This window comes from Pyrgilauda ruficollis, unplaced genomic scaffold, assembly GCF_017590135.1.
Source record: "Pyrgilauda ruficollis isolate IOZ18807 unplaced genomic scaffold, ASM1759013v1 scaffold1, whole genome shotgun sequence".
In the NCBI taxonomy this organism is placed as follows: Eukaryota; Metazoa; Chordata; class Aves; order Passeriformes; family Passeridae; genus Pyrgilauda; species Pyrgilauda ruficollis.
This window is the reverse complement of record NW_024508100.1, coordinates 16,013,797-16,027,906: the sequence shown is the minus strand read 5'-3', so window position 1 is coordinate 16,027,906 and position 14,110 is coordinate 16,013,797. Positions and strand designations below refer to the sequence as shown.

The following is a 14,110-nucleotide window of genomic DNA, read 5'->3' as shown; positions in this document are numbered from 1 at the left end:
AGACAGGTTGCTTTTTTACTGTATCTCTGGAAGAGCTAATTATGTATTTTATAGTCTGTGTGGTGTTTATTCTAATATATTCTTCATTTTGATTATTCCCTACAGGCACCCAAACAAAGACATCTTCATCACTCTTATTTCTTTCTAACTTTACACAACATATTTAATTAATTTCTTTTTCAATTCTGCCACAGTTAAATGATAGGCAATTTCAGGAATCAGTTTCTAGGCAGTTTCATGAATATCAGTTTCTAAGGGAAATAACAGCACTTTATAAAGTGTTTCCATCATGGGCACGCAATTCTAAGACTCCATAAATAATTTGGGCTTTAGTTTGGTTTTTTTAGTACATCAAAATATGATGACAGATCAATAAGAAATCTGTACCTAAAGAAATTTGTGCAGGCTTGAGGCTATTTTACTTCGAATGAAAGTAAGAGAGCTTTAACTTCAATCTAGTTATCTTATTGCAACTGCAAACCAAATGGATAAATCCAGTCTGGAATCAGAGCATGTATAGCACCTATAATTCAGGCATTGATGAGAGGGTGTGGAATCTCTGTCTGTGGAGACATTGAAAACCCAACTGAACTTGCTCTTCACCAGCTTCTGCTAGCTGACCATTCTTTGAGCTGGGAGTCTGAACTATAAGGTTTAGCTTTCTGTCTCAAAGAACGTCCCTTTCCAAGGTCCCTATCTATCTCAAAAGTTCTCTGATATCTTGATTCTATGATCCTATAACATGATCTAACGTGATCATAATTAATTTTGATAGGTCAAAATATTTTTCTATTAATTTGCCAAAAATTATTTTAAAATCTATTTTTTATCATTAATAGCTATTATTTAACACTCTTTGATGTGTTAAAACTTTGCATCAATTTTCAAGGATTTAAGGACATTATATTCATAAATTTAACAGAACTTCTGTTGAGCCTTCTTTCTGGGGAAAAATCTCAAAATACAAAAATATTTTTATAATTCTGTATGGTTTTAAACAATAAAATGTACTAATGCCATGATGTAAATTGAAATTGAGTAATTTGGATCAAGCTTCTAAATACAATTTACTAAACAGACATGTCTTTTTTTTCCCCATTTTTTCTACAATTTACTTCGAGCTTAAGGTAGGGCTCATATGTCATACTAGAATCCCACAGAATATGTGACTGTGTACACTACTAAGTGACTCTCTTTATAGTTCTAAAACCTTTCTAATTTCATTGTCATACAAACTTTCCTCTGATATAATTTTCACCCATATAAGTGAGTACCAAAGAAAACCTTACTTGCGTAGTTTGGACTCACATCCATATAGCACATAAAATAAAAGTTTCTATGCAATGTAGGACATTAACCTGATTCTCATGTTATCACAACAGCTGATCTGGATAGTTCCTCTACCTATATAGTACAACACACTCACTTTGTTGTCTGCTGTTTACCAATTGATGTACATCTGAAATTGTAGATGTGACCTCAGAGCTGCATCCAAGTAAGCAAAGGATGCAAAACTCTAGTATTTTCTGCTGCTTTGAAAACCTGCAAACAAATGTCCTTAACTATTACCTCCAAATCATGGAAGGAAACTATTCTGCTAGGAAAATATTCTTTCATAAAAGTCACTTCCACAGTTTTGTAAAATATCCTTAAAAAGCATACAAGGATGGGCTTTTGGGAACATAACCATGTAATTCATACCCCTAATTATGGCCAAATTTATATTGAAAGACCTGTAAAAATTTATTAAAATTAAGTTGGTTTTGGCTTTGGAGATAGAGTGTTCTCAAAATTTTTACTTATATATTTTGCTTACCAATCTAACATATGTACATGAATCTGCTTCTTTTTGCGATATATTTATTTATTCATTTCTCATTCAACTCATGGTACCTCACTGTGTTAATAAGTATTACTTTATCATTTTCATGTTCCCTAACACTGGCAATTGAGCTGTTAAGATGATTTGTGCTTCCTAGGAAAAAAAAAAAAAAAAAAAAAATCATCACTGAGTGGTGAGTGGTTTTGAATCTTTTGTTGAATCTTTTGAATCTTCTGGTAATGCTGCAGGAGGAATTCCATCCCAGCATTTGTCCTCTTCCTCTTTCTCATCCCCTGTTATTTTGTGTCATCATGCATCATTACAGAGTGATGTTTGCTTCTGTACAAGTCAGCAAAAAAGAAATTGCATATCCGCATATCCCATTTTGGCTTCTTTTCTTTGCATTAACTATGTCAGTTTTGATTTGTTATTTTTCAGAATGTTTCAAGCACTGCCAACTTGAGGTATTTTATCATTATAGAAAAAAAGATTTTTTAATTTGGAAAGGCATATTGAAATTTTTCTATTGCTTCTGCATGAGCAAAAAAACCTAACTAATATTGCAATATTTATATTTATTGAGATTATTTTACACAAGATACTGTGAAAAAAACATGTATTTTTTGGGGTTTTTCACGAGCCTATATTTAGCTTTTCTTATTATTAATAGATCAGTTGAAGACCAGTTTGTTTACAAATAAATATTGGAATTTAGTGACATGGAATATTAGCTGACAGAAATGCATATAGTAAAGAAAATCCCTTTAAATGTATTGTACACATGTATGACACATTTTATTTCAGGCATGTTAATAAAATGATTTGTGATAAATTTCTTTGTAATAGCTTGCATAGTTTTGGGGTTTTTTTAAATTATCTGTGCTTCAAATAGTGTTGGTAATGCAATGTTGTATAAAGTTTCTTGTCACTAAAGATGTACTACCTGAATGCACCTCAAGACACTTTTTCAAGGTTTCATCCTTTCTACATTGAAAATCATCACTCAGAGAAACTCTTCTATGCATTCTGGAACTGCTAAATGATGAGAAAAATTTTGGTGAGAGAAGCATCTTCCAACACCAGATAGAAGAGATTGAAATTCCTGATTATATCTGTAAGTAGATCTAGATGCCTACTTGTTCTTTGATTTTGGGGCACCATAACAGTATTTGTAGTAAGTTGTCCAAAAAACTTGCTCAGTGAATTTTACTCAGTTTTTCTGACAATCCCATCTTTTGATAAAAATAGGAATGGTACCTCTATAACTGCATAAGGCTTTTCAGTCTTGCAATTTCGTACCTTACATCAAAAGAAATTCAATCACTTTATTATTCATAGCAGAAGTTGAATGGAAAATTTTATTTCTTGATGTCAGTTCACTCATTTCATGGTTGAAGTACTCTATACTTTTATCTTTGAAATTAAGGTGGCAGACTTGGAGGAAACAACACAAGCTGAGTGGTTTTAAACTCACTAGTTAAGACTTGTTTATGCATATACTTAAAATTGTTAGTTCTTACCTAATGCAGTACAAGAGAAGTCCGTCTGGATGTAAATCAGATATAAATGCTGTTACAAGGTTTACTTTGTGTTTCCAGCCAGATGGACAGGCTTACACAGTCACTTTTCACCAATTGCTTCTGATAAGCTCATTTTGAGACTGTCTGTTCATTCAAATGAACAATTTTGTAAGATAATAAGTTTGAACTGAGACTTAGTGTTTCCTGTATAAAGCCATTGACCCATGGGTGAACAGAGAAGAAACAAGTTCCTCTCTGTGTTAGAAAGGGAGTAGCAAGTGTAATCGTAACAATGCTTTTCTTACCTTTGTAATGATTAACCTAGTAAGCAAGAATCACTGCCAAAGGGATACAATGATTTGTGTCAAATTGCCAAGAAAAAGTGAAATTCATTAGAAATAAAAGAAAAATCGGTTGAATCTTACAGAAGTTAATCATTTTAATGATAGTGATACTCCACTGTGCATTCTGTAACTGCCTGTAAAAAAGACAGAGTCTGTCTGAAAATCAATGCCTACCGCCCAGCAGTGATACAAGATAGATACTGTTGTTACTTGCTTTACTCCCTCCCCTTTTTGGGATTTGAAAGAAATAGTCAAGGAACCTTAGAGGATTGTAGATAAAATGCTGGAAATGCTGGCCTCACAGATCACTTGGCCACCAGCCACCAATCCAAACACAAAACCAGCTGAAACCAAGGCAATCCCAGACTAACCTTAACAACCTGCCTGACCTGACCTGTCAGGTCACTAAAATGAGAGAGTCTCCTTTGTTTTAATTTACAGCTAAGTTATCCATCCATGGCTTTTTTTTTTTTTTTTTTTTTTTTTTTTTTTTTTTTTTTTTTTTTTTTTTGTTGCTTGTTTTAGTTTTGATTTCCTTCACAGAATCATAGCATATCGTTTGTAAGAAATCTCTGGAAGTTGTTTGATGCAACACCCAGCCTCTAATAGAATTGTTGTCAACATGAGATCTTGTCACTGTGACTGGCTAGCTGAGTCTTAAAAACCTCAAAGAACGCAGATTCTGCACTACCCTGTGTCATGTGCTGTGCTGCCACCCCAGTAGAAACCTTTTCGTTCGAGGTAACCTGAGCTCCCAAACTGTAACCTGTGTCTATTGCCCATGGCTTAAAACCATGTTGTGCTTGTAATTTCTCCTCACTTAGCCTTTAACCTCATCTCCTTCTGGTTGATCAAGGCTCACAGGCTCAGTCTCTAGTTCTAAGTGATGGCCTGAAAGCCCCATATATGAACTGATATGACCTTTAGGTTTCTTGCTTGCTTTTTTTATTGATTCTTTTTGTGGCCCTCTCACTTATATTGTGGTCACTGTTTCAAGCAGCTCTAGAACTCTTACCACTATTGAGACCCGTGTATTAGCGAGGAGTTTTTTCCCTCAGGGGCTCTCTAGCATAACTTGAAATTATGACACCCAGAACTGTATTCTTTGTATTTTTCTCCAGGATATCTGCCCAGTCTGTCATATTGCCTATCAGTTTAGAGATTTTGGGGAAAGTAACTAAACAAAATATTAAGTGCCTTAATAATTAAAAAATATTCAAAATAGATCACAGACTATACGTATTCCTATTCCTGATTTTCCAAATGGAATTTTACATTGAGGCTTTGAATGTTTGTACTTAATTCCCCATTTGAATGTGGTGAATGGAGCGTAACCTCACAATGGTTTTTCAGATCATTAAGAATCAAATTATACAAGCTGTAGGAGAGTACATTTTAAAAATAAAAGCCACTTTGCTTCACAAACATAAATTTTCTGCCTTTCAGAACCATTTCAAATGGGTTTTTTTCCTTTGAATAGGCTAATTACACTGCATACCATTTCTGACCAAATTTAAGGAATTTTGCCATCTGAAAAATATGTAATTAACTGTAACCCTCCAAATTTTTCCAGACTGAAAAAATTTAACTGGCTTTTTAAAAATAATGCATATTGAAAAACTATCCAAAAAAATTTAAATTATTTTTCAAATATATGCCCAAGTGTTACAATAATTGCTTCAATATACGATCAACAAAATATTTTCAGATATACAATCTTTGTTGTAATGCAAACGGAAAAATTTGATTTTGTGTAACCCCTGTTAAAATAGCTTTTCTTACCTTGCTGCTATAACAGTATAGTTGTCAAAATAAATTACGTATCAAAGCCTTTCACTTCTGAGCATAGCTTTTTTTTTTTGCAGTCTACACAAAAGACAAAATGGAATAACATACTTTAATGAACTCTATCTTAAGTGAATGCCCTAGGCAAAATGCAATTTAAGTACAAAGAATAAAACGAAACTCTAGTATGTGTCACTAATCAAAAATGTACAAATGAATCCTGATTTTTGACAAGAGTTGGTACAAACAGCCTGTTGCCTCAGGAAGATAGCACTCTAATCTAAATTATTATAGATAATTCTAGTATCAGCAGCATGTGTATTTTATTTCAATGTGTTTTCATTCTGAACTCTAGAGGCTCAGTTCAATAGTTATGGTCTTGTACTCTTTATTTCCCCCCCTAGATTATGGGAGGAAAAAAAGGGAAACCTTATATTCAAGTAGATTTGCATGTGTTTATTACTTAAATTCAACTACCTATTTGAAGATCTTGGAATTACTCTTGATGTAAACACCATGACCTCCAAAACTAGTCATGGATACAGCCATGCATTCATTCATTGCCTTCATGTTAGAATAGAGGTCTATTTTGAAGTGAGGTAATGGCTTTATACTTTCATTCCCTTTCTTTTTCAATGAGTTCTCATAGAATCACAGAATGGTTCCAGTAGTAAGGAACCTCTGGGGAGGTCCAGTCGAGTTCAAATCTGCCACTCAAAGATCAGCTAAACCAGGCTGCTAAAGACTAAGTTCAATTGGGTTTTGAAAATCAGCACAGATGGAGACCCCATATCCTCTCTGGCATACCAGTTCCAGTGTTTGACCATTCCTAGAATGAAAAAGTTGTTCTCCATTTAAGCATGTTTCAATTTATATCCATTGTCTCTTGCCCTGGCACTAAAACAGTCTGGGTCTATTTTTCTTACTCCCAGCCATCAGGGAGTTGATAGTCTCATGTTGCTTACCAGTGTAACACAAATGATATAAAATATGAGTAGCGGAACATAGCCTCGAGAAAGCTATGTACTTATTATTTGATTATATTATTAATTTTTTGTTCCTGGAGATATTTTATGCCTCCTTTTAAAGAATATTATAACATATTTTATGTATTTTTCTTCTTCACTTCATTTTCTATACGTGGAAGAGCTCTTGTAATTTCTTTTTGTTGTACATTATTGGAGAGCATTAAAAATATAAATAGCTAAAACATGCTCAGTCATGAACAGGCAATAGACTAATTATTATTTTAGATTATGTGGACTGTACTTGGATTTTGCTTGCTAACTTTTACTTATTTTATATACATTCAAGACCTAAAAGTTTTTTTAGGCATTATCTTACTAATAATTCTGTAACTTACTAATAATTCTGTAAAAGCACTTGCGTAACTCAGCTGCTGGTAAGACAAGAGATGCGCTTATCTGACCTAAATGAACAGGTCTAAATGTCATAGACAGGTAGAATTATAAAAGAAAGGCCTGATGAAATGTGCTTCACACATTTTCTGCTCCAGCTGATACAACTTGTAGTTACTGTACCTACTTACAAAATGATGAAAATTAAACTCATGGTTAAACAGCGTGGTTTTAAGACACACAAAGTAGCTTAAAGCTGACTGACAATTCAAGTTACATTCTAAATATCCTTGTTAAACTTTCCAGATCTTCATTTTTGAAATGCAGTTCTTCCAGTAACGTAGTCAGGAACTGTGTGTACATTGGGCTTGTCTGAATATTCTTGAAAAGTGGAGTTGTTTGTGACAATACAGATAACAAAACAATAGCAGTGAGAGTCCATTCAGGCATTTTGTGACTAATACTTCTGTTTGTTAACTGGAAAGTTTTGATAAGATTCTTTAGCTCTGCGTAAACATCACCTGAAGCAATCTGAACAGGGCCCAAAACTGCAGATAATTCTTTTCTTAGTTTTTAAGGATGAATTGCTTCCCAATCTGCATTTGTGCATTTGAATCAACAAGTGGGAAGGTGAGATCTTCCTGTTGATCATCTTTGTCTTTGCTTGGATGTTCCCCCATCTTGTGCTTGTGTTGCTGCCTCTTCAGCCAAAATGCACCCTCCTTTATAGAACTCTTTTACTCAGAGTTCTAGGAACTCTTTTAACTTTTCATAGAAATTTATTTTAGCTTCATATAAACTTCTTTTCATGTAAACTTCTTTTAACTTTTCAGAACTAGGCACAGGCTTGACTATTCCACCTGAGCCTGTGAAAGGTAAAGAGTAGCTCAAACTGTTTCAAACTCCCCTGCAGCAACAGTGTTGAGATCATCAGCTGTATCTAAGTCATCCTCATCAAGTTCTTCAGTCTCCTCGTTGACAGATGCTATGCACTCTGATGAGCACAAAGTATAGTTTGGGCCGTGAAGAAATTTTAAAGTTTCCTCAGTTTTCCATTCCATAAGTATTTGCCTAATCACTTCTGCCTTTGGAATTAACAGGATGCCTCAGTTCAGGGTTTTTTTATGTTGAGCTAGCTAGTGTTCTTTTAAGATGTTCTGCTCCTCTTTTGCCCACAACTAGAAAAATTATCTATGATGCACAAGTACTTTTAAAGATTTCTGAAGCACTTGATTTCCCAGGAGCAGTATTGTCCGAAGGTGGTGCAGTTACTTCATTATGAACAGAGCAAGTGTGTCTTTCTTCCTGAGTGTCTAATTTACAAGGAGAGAGTTGTTCAGTGGCCTCTTAGATATAAGACACCTGCATCTTCAGTTTTAGGGTTTGCATGGGCTTTCTAAGCATGCTTCTTTTTGAAGATGCTTTTTCTGTGCAATTGCTGTGCAGAATTGGCTGAACTTGACTGACATCCTGGTAGAACAGAACTAAAAAATCCTTGTTCGGTATCAGCACTGCTGTCACTGGCTGTGTCATGAGAACCAGATTCACATGGATCTGAAGATATCCTCTTCTGAAGACCATCCTCCTTCAGCAGCTCTATGTCTTCTGGTTTTTCTTCTCTCATCACTGGACTTTTGGAAATTTGAGCTTCAAAATATTTAGATGCTCTATAGCAAAAGTTGCTTCAAAAGCACTTTCTTTCAGTGATATAATAAACTCTGTTCGTTTTTATTGAAATTCTGTACTTCTGCTTTGGCACATTTTCCAATTCATTGTGACATAGAGGATAACCACACAGTTTGATGATAGATCGCTCATCAACAATGTTTTTGTAATAAGACAGAGTAATACATTTTCCATAACTTAGAAGGAACTCTTCAGTAATGTCCTCTTCCAGGACCTGCTCAACCACAGACATTGTTTTTTTCTCACATTCAATCTTGCTTTTCTGTGCAGCCTCCAGAGCTGCTTTTCTTTGAGCAGCATCTTCATTTTTGTGAGCAGCTGAATGCTTATTTCCTGTGCACTGCCAGCAGGACTGACTTATTGCCAGTCCCAGCCACCATCATCGCCATCACCACTGCTCCACCTGCCCCTGCCTCAGTCCTTGGCTCTCCTCTTCTCCCAAGATTATTTAAGCAATTAATTTTAAGTTCTTAACTAAGTCCTATAACCTTGAATTTTATCTTCAGAGTTCTTTAAAATTTAGAAATAAAGAAATAATTAGCTCATGAAAAAGAATTTTACTGCTCAAGCAGACAAAGTCAGAGTACACCCTGGCACCCTGCGGGTCAGGGTGTTGGTAGCAGTCTGAATAAATGGTGGCTGCAGCCCTCCTGGAGTAACAGATGTGGTTCTGCTGTAGCAGTGATCCTGTAGAAGGATGTATTTTTTCTCTGAAGGCCCAGTGGTAGCATAGAAGTGTCTGGTCTTCCTCTGGGAATCCAGTGGAAAAAGGCTGCTGTGGTGTTCCAAATCTCAGATTATATCCAGGTAGGAATGCTCCCCCTGCAGCATCTCACAATGGGATGATGTAATTTTATCAGTCAGGCAGTGACACTCAATGGCCCATGAACAGAAGATATCTCCTGCAGAGAGGATGACTCCAGGTGTTGATAGAATACATCTGGTTACACCTTGCATTGCAATCTAAGACAGTTAAATATTACTTTACTACATTGTAAGATATATAGTGGGGTTTTTTTTAAGAAATAAGACAACTCAGACTAAAACAGCTGTGATGAAACACCGACAAACACCTGTTTGTGGATAAAAAAGATACAGTGTGTTCACTGTCGATTTTGTAGAAGATTGCATTGTTCATTACAATCTCTGCTGTTTTATCTTCCATAGATAACACAGAAGAGTCAGTGATGATTCTACATTATTGCTGTTATTGACTGCAAGCTGCTTTAGTCAAGCTGCTTTCCTTTGTTTCATTTTACTATCATAGGTACATGACTGTTTAGAAAGGTGTTATCTCAACTTCTTAAGATGGTTACCACTGATATATTGATTACATGATGTGAATTTAATGATTTTATAATAGGCATTATTCATAAGATGTTATTATTGTATTTATAGCCAGCTTCTTATATGTTTTAACATCTCTTTGTGTAATTATCTAAAAGATACGTGTTGTTTCAGGATCCTTCTTTTTTGTTCTCTAGCTGCTTATGCATCTCTTAGACCAGGGTAGCTCTCTGGCTAGTTCCTGCACTGGCTCTCTGGCTTGACCCAATGCTGTCTCATAATTTTAAGTATTTTTCAGAGTTCCAAGAAAAGATATCTGAGCTTCATTGAAATCCTCCTCCAAACTGCTAGTCTAGTGCTTTTCCCCAATTATTATTACAGAAGTAATCCAGCAGTTTGCTGGGTTTGAAGCATCTCTATCCTGAAGGAAACTTTGGAGGGATCCAGCTACAGGATGGTTTGATTAGTCTTTAACCCCAAGGCCTTTGCTCATAACTGCTATTCTTACGATCCTTGTTTTAAAATGTGTTTAGGGACTTCCCTCCCAGTTGGAGCTTGGGCAGTGGCCAGACCTTGGCTCTACCTGGATGGAGAATTTGCCAATAAACCCAGATGTTTTCTGCATCAAAGCTAGATTCAAGTCACTTTGATTTGGCCATTTGGCCCTTTTTATATGACAGCTGAACCTATTTTTAGAGTGAACTTGGGAATTATTATAAAGAAATAATTATCCAAGCCCTCATTAAATTGAGGTTTGTCAGATGTTCGCAGACTCTGGGGTGATAATAAAGTATTTCAGAGATTCCTTATTACCTAATTTCACATGTATTATTAATTATGTGTATTATCTGAAATATTCTTAATTGTTGTACCTGACTTGTTCCTGATTACTGTCAGTTTCTTGTTTGCTACATGTATTGTTTTGCCTTGATGTTTCTTCATGCTCTTTCTTCATAACCAAAGACATGCATCCAATTTTTAAAAAATGAAAAGAAGGGGAATTTAGTGCCTCAAGAACATCCAAATAATGTAATATACACATTAGAAATTTAGACAACAAAAATTTTTGAATAATGCAATATTTACATTAGAAATTTGGAAAAAAGACTATCAAATCTAAATCCCATTTGAGTGTGCAACAGCAAAGCCTAACTGATTTATTGACTTGAAGAGAGGGTGTGCTTGTGTTTTATCATCAGCAGGTTTGAAGTGGTCACATGTTCGTTCAATTGGACACCAATCACCTCAAAGAAAATGAGGCTCAGTGGAAAGAGAAATAATCTAATCACCATGCAGCCTTCGTGGCCAGAACAGGAACAGAGTAGGACTGCTGAGTCATAGCTGTGTCTGCAAACTACAGAGGCAATTTGCTGTCAAAAACCTTACCTTATCAGCATGGTATAGTGTTCCTACTAACCTTCTTCAGTTATTCCCTGTTCCAGGATCCAGGAGGACATTCAGTGATGTCAAACACCAACATTTCCAGCTAATGAACTTTCTCCTGAGTCTCAACTATTTGGAGCTCAAAAGAGTGGTCATTTATTTCCATTTCCTTAAGAGACATTAGATATTATTCTTATGTTTTCTCATGCTGCGAAATCCTGTGTCAATGACAAGATAGAATTTGATAAGTTTTGTTGATTGTAATTAGTCTTTTCTGTATCTTATCCCATGTCTAACAGATAACCAGTGATAACCTTAATAAGGTAATACCCTCATAAGACTGAGCTGTTTTAGCATCAGAACATATGAGCCCTTTTAAATTAATGAAAAGGGTGAGATGTCATAGACAGATAGAAGAGTTATAAAAGAAAAGCCTGACGTTATCAGGCCTCACTCTGCTAAAATTGCCAAAGCTAGCCTGTCATTTCTTCTAAGTGCAGCTAACAAGCAATTTGCAAGTTCCCATGTGAAGCTATTTTGAGAATGAGAAGTTTGTTTAATACAACAATCTATTCTGAGGGTGAAAAACAAATGCACCAGTGTAAACAATAAGATTTGTCCCATGAGTATCCACAAAGGAAAAATGTAAATATATTTAGAGAAAGAAAATCTGATAGACATATACAATAGCCTCTTACTGTCCAATGAACTGAGTTTCACTGTACTGCTGACCAATTAAGTTTAATGCGGTGCCTTCTGACATTTCCTATAAATATGAGTTTTGTGAATAAAGAATTGGCTTTCTGCATGAAGAAAATGGAATCTCAGCTGATTTATTCCAACACCTAAGTATCATAATTTCTTGCAAAATTTGAACTGAATTTCGTAAATTAACTGTAGCTTGTATTGGAATAGGGACAAACTTTACCATAGAGTTCAGATTGATATTTAATCCTAATAAAACCTGCCATCTGCTTTCAGTCTATAAATACAGCTCTCTTTGTTGTCAATAAGAGTTCTGCTACAGTCTGGAGTCAGGTAATAAGTCACAAGTCTGGAGTCAAAAGTATTTGGAATGATAACTGCAACATACATTAAATGAGCTGTCATTTTTCTTAAATAGGATAATAGAGTTAACACGAAAATATCTTCAAGCCAGTGTCCCTGATAGAGGGTTTGCCCAAGATTTATCCAGACATATAAGCATAAGTTTTTGAATAGACTTGTTTAAATACGGTTGAAGACTAAAGGGAAATACCACAGGGAAAGATCAAAAAGCTTGGTGAAAGTAATAAGATCACTGGATTTAGAGAAGAATGTTTATATTCCCTGAAAAAGAAATGGAAGTGAGAGTAAAGAGGCCTGAGAGGCCTGAACTGGATTCTTTTTCAAGAGCCCTGTCTTTGCAGAAAAAGACTTTAATGAACTGAAATCTTACCTAACATCAAAATGCAAAGCCCAGCACTTGTAATTTTGTTTCTGAATTTTGTCCAAGAAAAGCTATTTGAAGACACTGATGGCTGGCATTTGAAAACAAATCAGGGCTTTGGTTTTGAGAGAATATTGTTAATTTAATAGATTCCACCTTGCTGCTAAGAAAATAAAGAGGGAGGGAGGGAGGGAGGGAGGGAGGAGGAAGGAAGGAAGGAAGGAAGGAAGGAAGGAAGGAAGGAAGGAAGGAAGGAAGGAAGGAAGGAAGGAAGGAAGGAAGGATATAATTCTTTCCCTAAGAGCACAGTAGAGAGGGAGATGTGTTACTGTATCCAGCCATATTAATTGAAGAGATATTGCCACTACATTATGTAAGCAAAAACAATGTTTTCTTATGTTTATAATCTTCATGATCCTCTTTAAACATCTCCTTGACACTACAGATTAGTTCTCATCTTGAATAAATACCTAAAAGGTCACAAATAATATGAGCATCTTATGCTTAATTAAAATATTGAAAACCCAAGAAAATTGTGTTCACACAAACCAAATACATCATGTAACCCGTCAACAAGGCCTACCAGTTAATTTTGTCTAAAAATATCTTCGTGCCAGTTCATGTAATGATTATCTCTTTCATGCTTGTTCATAGAGAAAAATCATCTGGAAGTGTAAATGAACATTTTTCCATTTCTACAAATAATATTTCTCAATCAGCATTTTTGGTTAAGAACATCATTATGGGCAAATTGCTGTTACATGTTTGACTTTGGAACAGAAATATCTTTCAGGAATACCACAAAAAATATTATTTGCTACATAATCCCTTTAAAATACTTCCACACTTCACTTTGATTGATTTAAATAAAATTAAGATACAATACTACAAAAAGATCCACAAAATGTAGTTCAGAATCCCTTTTCCAGAAAGAATATATCATTCTATGTAATTAATATATAGGAGACATTGACAAAGTTCAATAATGAATATATAGAATTCCACAATGGTACACACAAAAGTCTGGGATGGACTAATCCTTTGAAAGAGTATAGGCATGGAGATGAAAACCTAGAAAGCCTTTGAAGAGAAATATCTGAATGTTGTTGCGAACATATTGAATACAAATCAACGGTATGCCCCTGCAGACAGAAAGGCCAATCCTATAATAATCTATTTTACAAAGGGTGTGTTCATCTCCTCACTTGTTTGCAGTGTGCTGTGTCCAGTTTTGACCTCCCCAGTACAAGAAAGCCACCTTGAAAAACTTCACTGAAGGACCATCAAAGTCATCTTGGAACATGAGACAAACTGGGTCAATAAAAGGAAAGACAGCACTTTCAGAATGGTCGGACGTGGGAACATGTTTTCTGAAGCGGTTGTGAATCTCCAACTTTGGAGATTTTCAGAACTTGACATTGAGTATCCTGTTTTAACTGGATCTGCTTTATGTTGAGGGTATCTGCTAGTTACTAGCAGTTAGTTACTGCTGGATA

At 35.3% G+C, this 14,110-nt stretch overlaps 1 pseudogene; it reads right to left on the bottom strand.

The window, feature by feature from the left end:
* Positions 1–7,102: 7,102 nt before the first annotated feature.
* LOC121365212 overlaps positions 7,103–14,110 on the bottom strand; it is a 55,356-nt pseudogene continuing 48,348 nt past the window's right edge.